This window comes from Saccostrea echinata, unplaced genomic scaffold, assembly GCF_033153115.1.
Source record: "Saccostrea echinata isolate AGI-Se365-2 ecotype Australia unplaced genomic scaffold, CSIRO_AGI_Sech_v1 ptg000014l, whole genome shotgun sequence".
Classification (NCBI taxonomy): domain Eukaryota; kingdom Metazoa; phylum Mollusca; class Bivalvia; order Ostreida; family Ostreidae; genus Saccostrea; species Saccostrea echinata.
This window is the reverse complement of record NW_026889763.1, coordinates 7318755-7333300: the sequence shown is the minus strand read 5'-3', so window position 1 is coordinate 7333300 and position 14546 is coordinate 7318755. Positions and strand designations below refer to the sequence as shown.

General features: G+C 34.9%; 1 protein-coding gene and 2 non-coding genes across 3 annotated transcripts in view; 2 read left to right on the top strand and 1 right to left on the bottom strand.

Moving 5' to 3' along the window:
* The window catches only part of LOC133186696 (protein cycle-like), a 63975-nt gene extending 51398 nt beyond the window's left edge, over positions 1 to 12577 (bottom strand). Inside the window, exon 1 of the mRNA XM_061321950.1 lies at positions 12472 to 12577. The gene's annotated coding sequence lies outside the window, so the exon portion shown is untranslated. The remainder of the gene's footprint in view (positions 1 to 12471) is intronic.
* On the top strand, positions 1940 to 2012 carry Trnat-ggu (transfer RNA threonine (anticodon GGU)). Its single transcript has one exon. It is a non-coding gene; the product is annotated as a tRNA-Thr (tRNA).
* On the top strand, positions 2184 to 2256 carry Trnat-ggu (transfer RNA threonine (anticodon GGU)). The gene has a single exon. It is a non-coding gene; the product is annotated as a tRNA-Thr (tRNA).
* Positions 12578 to 14546: the final 1969 nt, after the last annotated feature.

The window sequence follows — 14546 nt, the reverse complement described above, 5'->3', positions numbered from 1 at the left end:
GTAGAGAAAGAATAATAAAATTCTCACAAATCCATTGAGCCCTCCTCCCCACCCCTCCGGCCCTCCCCTTGAAAAAAAATACTGTATATAGATTATTACAGAAAAATTAGTTCTAGTAGATAAAGTACTTACCCAGTGCAGATTCCATGGTGCAGTAAATTATCAACTGATGAGATTTCAGACCACAAATTGTATGCACTAATAGTATAGCTTTTTTGTAAGACTTAAAATTTGATTTATAACTAAAATTTGCATTCTAAAGTTATTAGGGTTTTTTTTTCTCTCCTTTTTAAGAAAAAAACAATAAAGTCTGCAGCAAATAACCAAAAAATAAAGTTCTCTCAATTGTCGATTAATTTCTATGAACAATCAGTAGACAGTAATTTTAAAAAAAAAATCCTCAGTAGATAGTAATAAAAAAAAAATCCTCAGTAGATAGTAATAAAAAAAAATCCTCAGTAGATAGTAATAAAAAAAAATCCTCAACTCTGCTAATTTTTATGCAGACACTTGATTTTTGTTCAGTGTAAGAAATTTTAGCCATAAAGTTTCCATTTCATATATTGGAAATCTAGATGGGCAGCTTGTATCAGCTTATATACAGCTAGCTAGGTCTTAAGTTACACCTCACCAATGTTCAATATCCAACGTGTGATATTTTACAGGATTTTATAGGAGTATCCCAGGTAAGCTTCTATTCTCCGTCATCCGACTTATTTCTCCATTTACATCATCTGATTTTCCCAGCTTTATTTCACAAAACGTATTAACAGATAAAACTGTAAAATATCTTGCGTTACAGACTGTCCAATAAAATAAAAAATTCTGTCTTTTATCAATAAGGAATTCTATAATTTATAATTATTCAATGAAAATACATATACTAGCTACTAAAATTTAGTTAATATAAAATATTAAAAGATTATATTAACGCATAATATTGTGCTAGTAATACTCTAATATATACATGTATTTGCATAGGAGAATGATTGACATGGATAACACAATAAATGTATTAGTGTCACACTCTCAGGACTCTGTCGTAAGTAAAGATTTTCTTCTAAAAGAAATTCCAGAGTTAGCTCCCTTTCTATATGATTTATAAATAAAATGAAAAATGCAGATTCTTTTCTTCTTGTTTTTTTCTTCAGTTTTAAAGCTGTTGCAGATACACATAAAAGTCAACATTCCATTGTTGATGGAATAAAGTATGGCGTAAAGAGGGTCCTCAAGCCTGTGTTAGTAAGGTTACAAAGCTTATCCAGACTGCAGGACCAATGAACAGAACTCTCTAACCATTATATGTTCTATGTTAAGTACAATTAAAGGAAAACGGCCAAATAAACAAAAAACAAAAATATCTCCCCTAAAAAAATTGCATTGTCAAATTAGATCTATGAGTAACATTATTCTTTACTACATGTAATTCCTATTAAAAACTGGAGGGGAGTGTGGAAGGGGGGATCTTCGTTTTCTGTCCATCCATTATCTAATTTTAGAATCCATTTGTGATGTGGCTCTTATGTTTGAGCACTCCTTTACTTGTCATAAATGTAGAGTTGCGATTTACATTGAAAACAGTGTTTGTTACCTACAAATTCTCCTTCCTATGCTTCCCATGCTTCTACCGGGGACAAGAACTTAGGAAATTTTATACAATTATATTTTCATATTAAGAAAAAGTGAAGCAATTCTGGGAGTCGAGCTCTAACACCACTTTCATATATATTTCCTTTTTAATATATTTAAAAAACAATATTAAATTACAAGCATTTTAAACAGTGGATTTTAAGCAGGTCAATTTACTCTTAGCTCTTTAGTTCTTACAAGCAATGGGCTGCAGTCCCTTTGGGGCCTCGGCTCTTTTACTTTTAAGGAATGGAGCACTACTCATATGTCACCGGGTTCACAGGTGCGTGAAAGTCAGTCAATATATCGGGTCTCAGTAGCTCAGTGGTTAGAGCGCTGGCACGGTACGCCAGAGGCCCTGGGTTCGAGTCCCGGTTGAGACTTGATTTTTCAACACCTGTGACATTTGGCGCCCAACGCACAAATACCCACTATTCCCTTGGAACATGCCTTACAGCATTTCCTTAACTCCTAGAATTCGAGGACGAATTTCTACAAAGAGGGGGAATATGTCACCGGGTTCACAGGTGCGTGAAAGTCAGTCAATATATCGGGTCTCAGTAGCTCAGTGGTTAGAGCGCTGGCACGGTACGCCAGAGGCCCTGGGTTCGAGTCCCGGTTGAGACTTGATTTTTCAACACCTGTGACACATACATTAACCCTTACAGACTGCTGCCCAGTTACCTTTCTGACCTCCCCGATTTACCATGTTTAAGGCAGCAAATGTTATCTGATAATCAGTATTTTAATATCTTGGACACGAACTCACAATCATGTGAAACTAAGTGTAAGAAAACCATGGCAAAAAAAAGAGGGCTCAGGCATGAAATTAGGTAAAGCAATTACTATTATTAATATTAACTTTACCCTTTTTTGTTTCCATGGCAACAACAACCATTTGGAAAATTTTAAATTATTCCAAAAAACTTGGGGAGACACTCAATATTTTGCAGTTTGAAATACCTTTAGATGAAGAAATAAGCCATGGCAACAGTGGCAAAGCTTTTCACATCGATTCCAATTTTTCCAGCAGAATTTAGTTTGAAGTGAGGCAAGGAAAAGCCCTTTAAAGTTAAAAAAAAAAGACTGGGTGAGGTGTTGAGCACTGAGAAAACTAGAAATCTGACCAGTCAGCAAGGGCCCCGTCAAGGGTTAGAAATATAAGGGTGCAGATTAGGGGATGAGAATTTTACTGGATTCCAAAAAATTTCAAAATATATAAAGAATAAGCAACAGCAACTGCTAAATATCCAACAATCTGTAAATAATATTCTTTGTATTTACATAAGGCAGTAAAAAACATCATATCTATAATAACTCAATTAAATGTATATTTAAAAATGAATGAAGCATGTTTTTTCTAAAATGCCAGCCTTCAGTGAATGCAAATATCATCCAGGCTTGACCTTAACTTCAAAACAAATATCAGTTGCAGACAAAGGTGTTAATTAATCTTAAAGTGACAGAAAGATAACCCTCTAAAATATTCTGCAAACCAGCAAGATAATCAAACCCACGGGATTAATTATACTGCTCTCTCAACCTTTTCTTCTAAGTTTACAATAAGAACTTTTTCAGCAATGATAGAATGAGGTTATTATCTGAATACCTGTTAAAATAATTAGTATTCTTGAATTCACATACGGCAGAAAAAAAAGAAAAAAAAAAGAAAGAAAAAAACAAAATAAAAATAAAAACGATATCTTTATCTATATCTTGTTTTTAGAATTCAATAAAATCATAACTCATTGTGTATTTTACCAAAATAAAGTATGAACATTATTGAAATCCACATTTCAGAGAATGTAAACATCATTCAGAATTGACCTTAACTTCAAAACAAACTTCATTTGCAGACAGAGGTGTTAATTAATCTCAATGTGGCAGATAAAGTAAAATGCTTTGGATTTTCATCAAGAGGAAAGTTAATTAATCCCAAGAGACTCATTGCAGCCTTTCATAGTTTACAATAGGAACATTCTCAGCAGTTATCTCTCTTTGCAGATTCACTCTTATATAAAGTTAAGGAATATACCCCACCACCCCAGCTCCAAACCGGATGACACAGAGAACCAAACTTAGCATCAAAATATGTCTTACTGCCTATTCAACCAACATACCAAATTTGAACTTAATTGGTCAACCCTAAAAAAAGTTATTAGAAAAAACAGAAAATTTGTGGACGGAAGAATGACAGACGGACAGACAGACAGACAGACGGACAGACAGACAGAGTGATTACTATAGGGCACCCGCAAATCCTTGTGGGGCCCTAATGATACCGAAAATTTCATATTTTATCTGTTTCCATGGTAATTTTGACATTTTGATTTTTTTTAAATGTTGAATGCGCCACTGCAATAGCCATATACAATAACATCAGAAGACAAAACTTTTGGTGGAACAATCACAATATGTTTCCCTGACTTCATTTGGGGTGACACAATAATTTTAATGCTTCAACTTCTTCGACATCATTCTGCTATGACCGATTAGCTAGGGGATGTCCCCACTGTGGCTTGAACCTACAACCCTCAGATTTAAAATCCAATGCTCTACCAACTGAGCTAAAGGGTTAACCCACTAGCTGGTGCTAGTAGGAGTGTGGCCTCACTTAATTTACAACACATAGCCACTTTTAACTCTGTTACACTCTGCTTGCAGTCACACTGCAATTCAATTCAGTTTGAATGGCCTTCTCTTGGTACTATAGTAAAGTAATTCTTGATCATGCTGATGTCACAGCTTTAAAGAGATCTAGCAAACACAATGAAAGTCTTTGCGAGTGCAACCCAAAACGTCAATATTCCAGCTCACCCTAAAATGTTCGAACAACGAAATGATTAAAAAACCTATAACCAATAATAGAAGCCTTTAAGATATGTTCGGTAGTACATGTATAAACACACATATCTGACATATGAACACTGAATGATCTCTGTATTTTTTCATGACGTATCATATACAATTCACCAGTGAAAAACTAACTTCCTTGAAGTCTATGACATTTATCTCATATGCTGTAACAATACATGTACCCATATCATGCATAAAAATACACATGTACTTTAAATATTAATCTGATATAACATTTCACACTGTAATAAAATGCACCACTAGGGTATATGATAGTCCTATCTGGAACTATTTGATTATGTACTACCAGAAAATCTTGTCCTTTATGCCAAAGATGTATTAATTGACAAGGTTTGATAGCCCTATGCCTCACTGAGTATTATAATTCAGACATGTGGCATCAGTGACCCACTCATCCACCCAAGTTGCATCAACTGACCAACTCTGATGGTCCCAGCCCCAATAGTGTGCAAGATATGATACAGACATAGTTTGACTGTATGAATATGTGTAGCCAGAAAACCCAGAATGAGAATGTGGTGAGTTACTTTAAGGTTGTGATACACCTTCCATCTAAGACTTTGTGAAATTCTAAATAACAACCATCATCACTGCACTTTCTATAATTCAATAATATGAATGTTTAATCAGTGGCGTAGCTTCCTTTGAAGCACAGAAGCACATGCTTCCACATTGTTCGGTGGGGGAAAATGAATTCATAAAAAGTTAAAATGCTTTGAATAATAAATTTAAAACACTCTTTGAAGAAAATGCTGAAATGTGGCAAAAGTGTTTAAAGGATTATGTGTATTAGCGACTTTTAAAATTGTCCATCGTCAATTGTCTAAAATGCACCAGCTTTCGTGGGCTTCGCATCCAGATTCCCATCAGAACTTCAATTCGCCTTGGTCAAATCGGGGCCTTTATGCTGGCCCAAAACTCCCTACTGTTTTATGCTTCCACATTGATTCACCCCAAGCTACACCACTGTTAATCATGTTATTGTACCACCATTTAATACAGCAAAATCTGCATTCCTTTTCAAAACAATTAATGAATGAACACTATCATGCATAATTACTAAAATGTGAGGATAACGAACAGTGCTCAACCTCATACATCAGTGAAGAAGACGAATCATGAACAGGGCATAAAGATTAACCCCTGGAAACACCAGAGGTGGGATCAGGTGCCTAAGGAGGAGTAAGATTCCCTGTTTACGAGTCACACCAACTGTGAGCCATCTGTATTGATGAGGTAAATGGAGTATCAAACTAGTATAAAAACAATGGCCTAACTTTTGGTGGGAAATGTGTCAATCAAAATACAACTCAAAGATGGGTTGTATTTGCAAACAAGATTACATTGTTATTAAAGGTTAAAGAAATCAGTAATTCACTGTTATTAAGCTCATCAATATGTGTTTAAAAATAATCACCAAATCAAATATGTCAGTTGCAGACACTGGTTATGGCAGACCTTATTCAGTGAAGTAAAAGACAGAAAATTAAATATAAGGCCCAAAGACCTTAAAACTCACTGAGCATTATACAATGTGAATATGATATACAGATTAACAGGATTAAACTGGAACTAAGAGTTGTGGTCTGAACAATCATAATAACTACACCTTGAGGATGTACAATTCATCCTATGTCGGATCCCCCTTTACATATTATGATTTTTAGGGAATGTTGCACCCATCAGGACACACAGTACTCACTCACAGTGAAAAACACACTTTAATGTAGTAAGGCTGTAATCTCACCTTGGTTACTTCAGAAAGAATTCTGAAGAAAGAACTTATATTTCCTAGGCCGACAGCAACTGGAATCAGAGGCAGGGAAGCAGTGCTATTAATATTTAAAGCATTTCGGAGAAGATATTATGAAACTATAATCAGTTTGTTGCTAATGGCATAAAATTCACAAAAAGCGAGTTTACTGGTCTGTAGAGACGACTAGAAAGGGTTAGGTGGTGGATAAAATATACAGGTTGGTTATAGAATATGTCTAGAATTAGGGAATGAAAGGTAGTTGATTGACCAATGCTGGAAAGAGTGAAATACATCCCAAAAGTGCGCAGAAAATCTTGCGCCGTAAATTGCATCATTTTTGCATTACGGGATCTGTAGCGTTAAGGTCAAAGACTAAAATATAAATCATAACGCTACAGTTCTGCAACTATATATATATTAAATGTTGTTCTGCTTTGCAAAGCACACAGAAAGAAGTGTTACCCCTTATATATATATATTTGAAGAGAGAAGCATTAAAATCTGAAACACAGCACTAACAAGAGGCCCAAGGGCCTTGAATCGCTCTTCTGATAAAGTGTACAACCTATCACTTCTATTTGAAGCCTCTAAGTATCCTGTATATTTAGATAAACCCTTGAAATTCCAATTCACACTCTGAGAACCCAAGATGATTCTAAGCCAATTAGTACCTGAGAGTTGGTCATGGTGACCTACTTATCACTTGTCATTCTCTGAGGACCCATCAACTAAGTTTGATGATTCTAAGCCAATTAATACCTTAAATATTTTTTAAAATTATAACCATAAAATTTTATAAGTAGGTCAAAGTGACCTACTTTTTAGTTGTTGTACTCCAAGGACCCAAGATGCATCAACGGACAAAGTTGGATGATTCTAAGCCAATTAATATCTGAAATATTAAATTAAAGCCATAAATTTTCAAAAGTAGGTCACAATGACCTACTTTTCAGTCGACCTACTCCGAAGACCCAAGATGCATCAACTGACAAAGTTTGATGATTCTAAGCCAATTAGTACCTGAATATTTAATTAAAGCCATAAATTTTCAAAAGTAGGTCACGGTGACCTACTTTTCAGTCGACCTACTCCGAAAGCCCAAGATGCATCAACTGAGTTTGATGATTCTAAGCCAATTAGTACCTCAAATATTTTATTATAGTCATATTAATTGAAAAGTAGGTCACACAGTGACCTAATTTTCAGTTGACCTTTTTTGAGGACCCAAGATGCATCAACTTACAAAGTTTTATGATCATAGGCCTTAAAATGTCCAAATTATGCCTCTAAAACACTTTGAAATCGAATGCCTGCAAAGTTCAAACATAGGTAATCAGAGATTACAGAGCTCACCTCAACGAATGTTGTCTTTAAGTAAGGCAAAGTCCCACACTAAACTAATAATCTAGGAATGTGCATCCCTAGATGCAACATTTATGCAATTTTGGTCTGATAGGGCTTGCAGTTACTTGGGAATGGACTTATCTGAAAACTTAAAACTAGTCACTCATTCAGAAAATGTAAGTCAAATCCAGCATCCCAAGCAAGTTTTGAGATTGTTCGTCCCTTGATGCATCATCCATGTAAGTTTGGTTCAGATAGGCCTTAAAGTTACTTGGAAATGAGATCTGCTCCAAAAACTTTAATCTGGTCACTCATCCGGAAAATATAGGTCAGATTCAGCATCTGAAGCAAGTTCAGTAGTGTGCATCCTTAAATGTATCATCCATGCAAGTTTGGTCAATATAGGGCTTTTAGTTACTTGGAAATGAGATCTGCTCCAAAAACTTTAACCTGGTCACTCATCCGGAAGATATAGGTCAGATCCAGCATCCGAAGCAAGTCAAGTAGTGTGCATCCTTAGATGTATCATCCATGCAAGTTTGGTCAATATAGGGCTTATAGTTACTTGGAAATGAGATCTACTCCAAAAACCTTAACCTAGTCACTCATCCGGAAAATGTAGGTCAGATCCAGCATCCGAAGCAAGTTCAGTAGTGTGCATTCTTAGATGTATCATCCATGCAAGTTTGGTCAATATAGGGCATATAGTTACTTGGAAATGAGACCTGCTCCAAAAACTTTAACCTGCTCCAAAAACTTTAACCTGCTCCAAAAACATTAACCTGGTCATTCTTTAGCTGAAATTGCAGCATCTGAAACCTTGACTGGTACAATGAAACACACTAGAAGCATCCTCCATGCATGTCTGACTAATATAGGCCATAGAAGTACTTGAAAAGAAAACTGCTCCAAAAACCTTAACCTGGGACGCCGACGCCGACACCGACGCCGACGCCGAGGGTATTACATAAGCTCCCCCAACTTCGTTGAGGTGAGCTAAAAAGTAGGTCACTGTGACCTACTTTTTAATAAATATGTTTTATGGCCCCAAGATGCATCATCTTACAAGATTTCATGATTCTAAACCTCTCGGTATTCGAATTAATGACCTTAATTGTTTTGAAAAAGATTAGCCATAAAGTTCAAAAAGTAGGTCAAGGTGACCTACTTTTCAGTTGAGTCAGACGTACTTCGAGGACCCAAGATACATCAACTGACAAAGTTTGGAGATCATAGGCTTAAACTGTTCAAAATATGCCTCTAAATCATTTTGAAAAAGAATGGCCGCAAAATTTAAAAAGTAGGTCACCGTGACCTAATTTTGAGTCAACGTGATATGAGGTCCTTAGATGCATCAACTGACAAGATTTGATGATCCTAGTCCTTATAGTAAGCAAAATATCAACATTTTAATAAATTGTAATTTTTGGTCAACTTTGAAGTGACCTTGAGACCACGCCCTTTGCCCCAGGGTAAATCCCCGTGCAAATTTTAATCTACAACATATCCTCATCCTTTTGTGTAAGTTTGGTGATAATCTGCCCAGTGGTTCTTGAGAAGAAGATTTTTTAGCAACCAGTACTTTTGGTTCTATTTTCCTAATTATCTCTCCTTGTTTAAGGGTCACAACCCTAGTTTTAGTACAAAAGGGAGCCCTTGGGCCAAGGATACCCTGTGACAAATTTGACAATAATTGGCCAAGAGGTTCTTGAGTTATGGCCCATATTCTAAAAAGTTTACGCACACCGCACAAATGGCCATAGCATTAGCTCTTTGAGCCTTTGGCTCAGAAGAGCTAAAAATGTCAGCAACACATCTGATGTCAACCTATATGCAAGAAGGGGGAAAAATTGAACATATAAAGCTGCCATATTATGTTCCCAAATAATGAAAATGAATGCAATAATCTCATTTTAAGTATTTAAAAATATAACTTTTGTACTATTTCACTTGAATATTGGGTATGTCTTGATCCTCTATAATTCATACTTGGTCAAGTTCATATGTAGGTGATGATGGCACTTATCATGTCCTATCTTGATGACACTCTAAATTAAAAAGATAACAAAATTCTTATCTGGACAAGCTTTCTTGTCCACCACAACAAAAATAAATATTTTGAACTGAGACCTCCGGTCAAAGTCCATGGCATATGTGGGGCATGACTCAAAGGTCACTGTCTTGTGATATACCCACATGCCTTATATTATTTAGATGTTAAAATTAAAATAAGAAAAAAAGTTTTTCTGCAGCATAAACTAGAAATTTGACTCCGAGATCAAAGGTCTAGGTCATGTACTAGGTCATAATGGTATTTGGTATTGTCTTACGAGTTATGATGATTGATGCAAAATACCAAGGGTCTAAATAAATGTAAAAATAAGGCTATGGCCTAAGCAGACGTCATTTCTGCAACAATACCATAGATAAATTTAAAAAAAACAAAAAAACCCAGCAGGATTTATTTTTTAAAAAAAATTACTCTAACAGAAGACTATTTATCACACTTCCAATACCAAGTGAAAACAAATCACTACAACTATACTGTAAAATATCAGAAACTATTTGCGACATTTAGTGATCGATCGCCTTATCCACCCTCTGTCTGTCTGTCTGACTGTTCATCTGTCACATCTTACATTTTGATAACTGTAAGAGGCATGGATTTGATATATTTTACACATTTATTGCTTGGCACTATGGCTTTTGTTAAATACCATGGTAACTCATCTCATGACCCATAAACTTGACTTCAACCTGATTTTCAAAATAGTTCATTGTGCTTATATACAGCATATTTTTGAAATTTTTAAAAGAGGTAAGTCTATGCTATTTACCATGTACACTGTTTGTCATAAAACACTACAAAAAATACCAGCATTACAGTCCACTTGACCTTGACCTTTGACATACTTTGCAAAAAATTCTCTGGACAGTTTAATTTAAGTCTTTTGAATTTTGAGAGGTAAGGTTTTGATAACTTGCATTACTTTACAGATGTTTACCATGTTTACGAGCTCATATCACACGTACTGTACTTTGAAACTGTTTGATATACAGTTACAGCACAAACTGATATTTTTAAAATACTATGAAAATACAATGGAATCAGTATTCTTCAATGAATTGTGTAGACTGACAAAATAGTTCTTACTTGCAGTACAGACAGCCTAACATATCTTTGGACTTTCCAAAAGATGTATTAAAAAAAAAAAGATAAATAAACCATAATATTTCGATCTCTTTGACAGATTCTATCTCAGTCTAATAATTATATTCAGGGATTTTTTTTTTCAGGCAAATAAAGAATGATCAACTACACTATTCCAGAAGCAAATAGATAGCTGACCACTCTTTATATATCTTTAATGAAGCTACAAAGCAGGTGACACATGCATTCCCTGGAACTCTTTAGTATTCCTTCTTTCTAGAAAATTCTTTCATTAGGCCTAAATGATAGAACTTTTGGGTAGACTTTACTTTACCGGTCCCCAGATCCGCAAGATCCGCGCGCTCATTGCACTATGACGTAAGATTTACGTCACTCAACTGATTAGGGTTGGTTTTGCACATTTTTCGACTGGTTAGGGTTAGTCTTGCACCCACCTGAAAGATTAGGGTTAGTCCTTGCATAAGTTTTCGACTGATTAGGGTTAGTCTCGCATATATCCGAGAGATTAGGGTTAGTCCTCGCACATGGGTTAGTCTAGCATGGTCTAGCATCCGCCTGGGAGATTTGGGTTAGTCCTCGCATACCATCCGAGAGATAAGGGTTAGTGTCTTGTTCTTTTAGATTAATTAAGAAATTCAGTTGCATCTGTATTTTTTGCAAGATCTTAATTCAGCTTCAACGACATCTCGTTGGTTTGTTTACATGAAAAAAATGGCTAAGTACGAAAGAAACGGCACTAAGCATGCGCCGCACGCGCTTCATTCACAATTATTTTTTGTCTCCTTTTCACTGAATAAACAACATTTATTACTTTTTTTCAGAAAACGAGGTTAAAAACTTCGTTTATAAACGAAGTTTTAAACTAAACATTTAACCGTAAAATTCGAATTTGGGGTCAAAGAGGCTTAAAACCTCATATTTTTTATTTTTTTCGATCGCTCACGCGATCTCATATATATTGAAGTCGCCTACGGCGACACTATATTTTAGCGCGTTTTTCTGGGGACCGGTAAAGTAAAGTCGTTCCGAACTTTTTAATATAATCTAAAGACATCAAATAATCTTTGCATACACAATCTTGCAGTGTACAATCGGAGACAATAACAAACAACATTAAATAAATTTGATGTCTCTGGTACATAAATTAACTTGATTTACTGCTTCATAAAATATTTGTTATAGAACAGTAGATATCTTTGATACTACATGTAAGTAGACAGACCACCCCAATCTTTCCCCATGACAACTATTGTATAAAACCATACCTGAGGAACAGGTACTAATGCTGTCCTGGAAATCACACTTAGAACTCATGTTATTACTACAAATCCACTATATTCCTCATATATGTCACACTCAACAGATAGAAGTTCACAAAAATGTCGCATTACTCTATTCTTTACGTAATTAAATAGATTTTTGTGGTTATGTAACAAAAATCCTAACGAGATAAGGTGCTGTACAATAGAAATGTAAATGATCAAATATTGACAAAAGTTGTGAAAAACAAAATGTCAACTGTGTTTTCCCATCGGCCATGTTCATATACCTGGCCGACCAGTACTTAGAGGCCATGTTAGCCAGTGGTCAGTTCAGATCTCGTGACTTTTGCAGCGATGAGCGGTAGGGTCAAAACAGTGCAGTCAATCATTTAACAATTATATCTTTCATTAAAGCATAATCTGTTAATTACCTAAGCATTGTTCATCTTTTGCGGAATGTATCCACTTTCCTTTAGCCTAGTAATACCATCAACAACATACTTAGTGACCTTGACCGCACGTGTGGAATTCCTCGGGTGTTATCATCGCCGCAATGGAAAACATTAAAATGGGCAGTGAACTGATTATGGGTTTTAGAGGCAATAGATGACATTTTATTATATCTATTTCACATAGGTTTTGAGTTTAGAACAGGTACACTTGAGCTAACAATAATAACAGAGGCACAAGGGCGGATCTACTTAATACCTCACGTGAACTTAAAATTAATTAAAGTAGACACGTGTCCTGTTTAAAACGTGCCAAATTAGTGCAGAAGTACTGCTATTCTTTTGCGTTGTTACTCACATATTTTGTTTTTTTAAAGTTGACACAATACGTAAAATAAAGATTAATTAGTCCACAACCAGTACGATTCAATTGTTTATTTTAACAGCTGATTAAACATGGAAGGAAATTATTAGATCTATTATACTGTGAACCAGTATTTCCCCCCTTTTCGTTTTTTTTCTTTCTTTTTTTTCAGAAAACCATCCTTTTGTACAGACTCCTTACATGTTGATATCGATACCCTACTTTCTGCTCGAGAACCACAGTCCTTACTCTCTCGACCCCCCCCCCCCCCCCCCACCAAAAAAAAAAATAATAATAAGTATAACCCTCTCTTCTCCTGTTTGGAGTTGTCAATGAAATGATATTTTGTATATTTTGTTTTTTCTCGGATAATCCGTATTTATTAGGGTTTTTTTCTAGTTGTTGATAATCCTAATCTCGGCTTATTTTCTGTTTGGCTGCATGGATACTTCATCGGAGAAGGCGCCATGCAGTCGTCAGTCCGAATGTTCCATCCAGCGGCCAAGGCCAAGCTGAATTTTTGATAATTAATGCTTCAATAGAATTACCCCCCTCCCCCCTTTCCAAACTGGTAGGCATATCAGTAGTTTTAAAGATTAACGAGTTTTCAAGAGATAAATATATTATTTATTAATTTCTACATTTAGACATCAGGTTCATTTATTTATCAAAATCCATTATTGTTTATTCAAATGAAAATGCTATAAATTTTCACTGGTAAAACTTGAGACTCGTCTTTAATCTTTGAATATATAAAGAAAGAAAGAGTAACCTACGAAAAAAATAAAAGAATCAAAACAAAAGTAAACACACACATACACAAAAAAACACCCTCAATAATTATAACAAAAGTAAAATTAAAAAAATTCTAAAACAACGAAGACCTGAAGAAGAAAAAAAAACTGTACTTGCATACCAAGACAAGGAGCTTTGCACAAATAAGTATATTATGTATTTTTAAGTCAAATCGAGTTTTGTTACAATAAATACAAAGGGTTTTCTGTGTTGTTTTTATTTTTAATTTTTTTAACAAATGATAAGAATTTTACAATTTTTATCTTTAAATATTAAAACACACTAAAAGAAACCAGAAATGTATGCATTTTGTAAAAATGAACTTTAGAATTAGATCTAATATAAATGCTACTTGGTTTTTATTTGATTTTATTATTTCATTTATTATTTATTTATTTACTTATTTTTTAAGCTTTGTGTGTGTGTGTGTGGGGGGGGGGGGGGGGGGTAGGGGTTGGTTGCACACAAATGGAGTACAACTTTCTTCGTGTCCTAAATCTTCTTCCAGGAAAATAATTTATACATAATTTATATTGCATCTTGGTCATAAAACTTCTTTAAGAGGGCATAGATCTAGAGTAAATAATAAATAAATAAATAGATCACTATTGCTTAACCATGTTAACCCGCTTTCCTCTTTACTCAAAAGAATTCGATTTATTTTATTACACACACAAGTTCGGGTACGAGGGTCATTCAAAGAGGCTTTTATCATGCATGAAATATAACCACATTTGGTAGACAAAATCCAATTAGCACGAAAGGGTTCCGACAATCAAGATTTTCGATCTAAGGGGAAAATTTGATAAAAAATAGACTTAGATTTAGAAAAGACAAGTTCAATCTGATTAAAATCAGATCCTTTGATCCGCTATAGCTCACAAAGATCGCTACACAA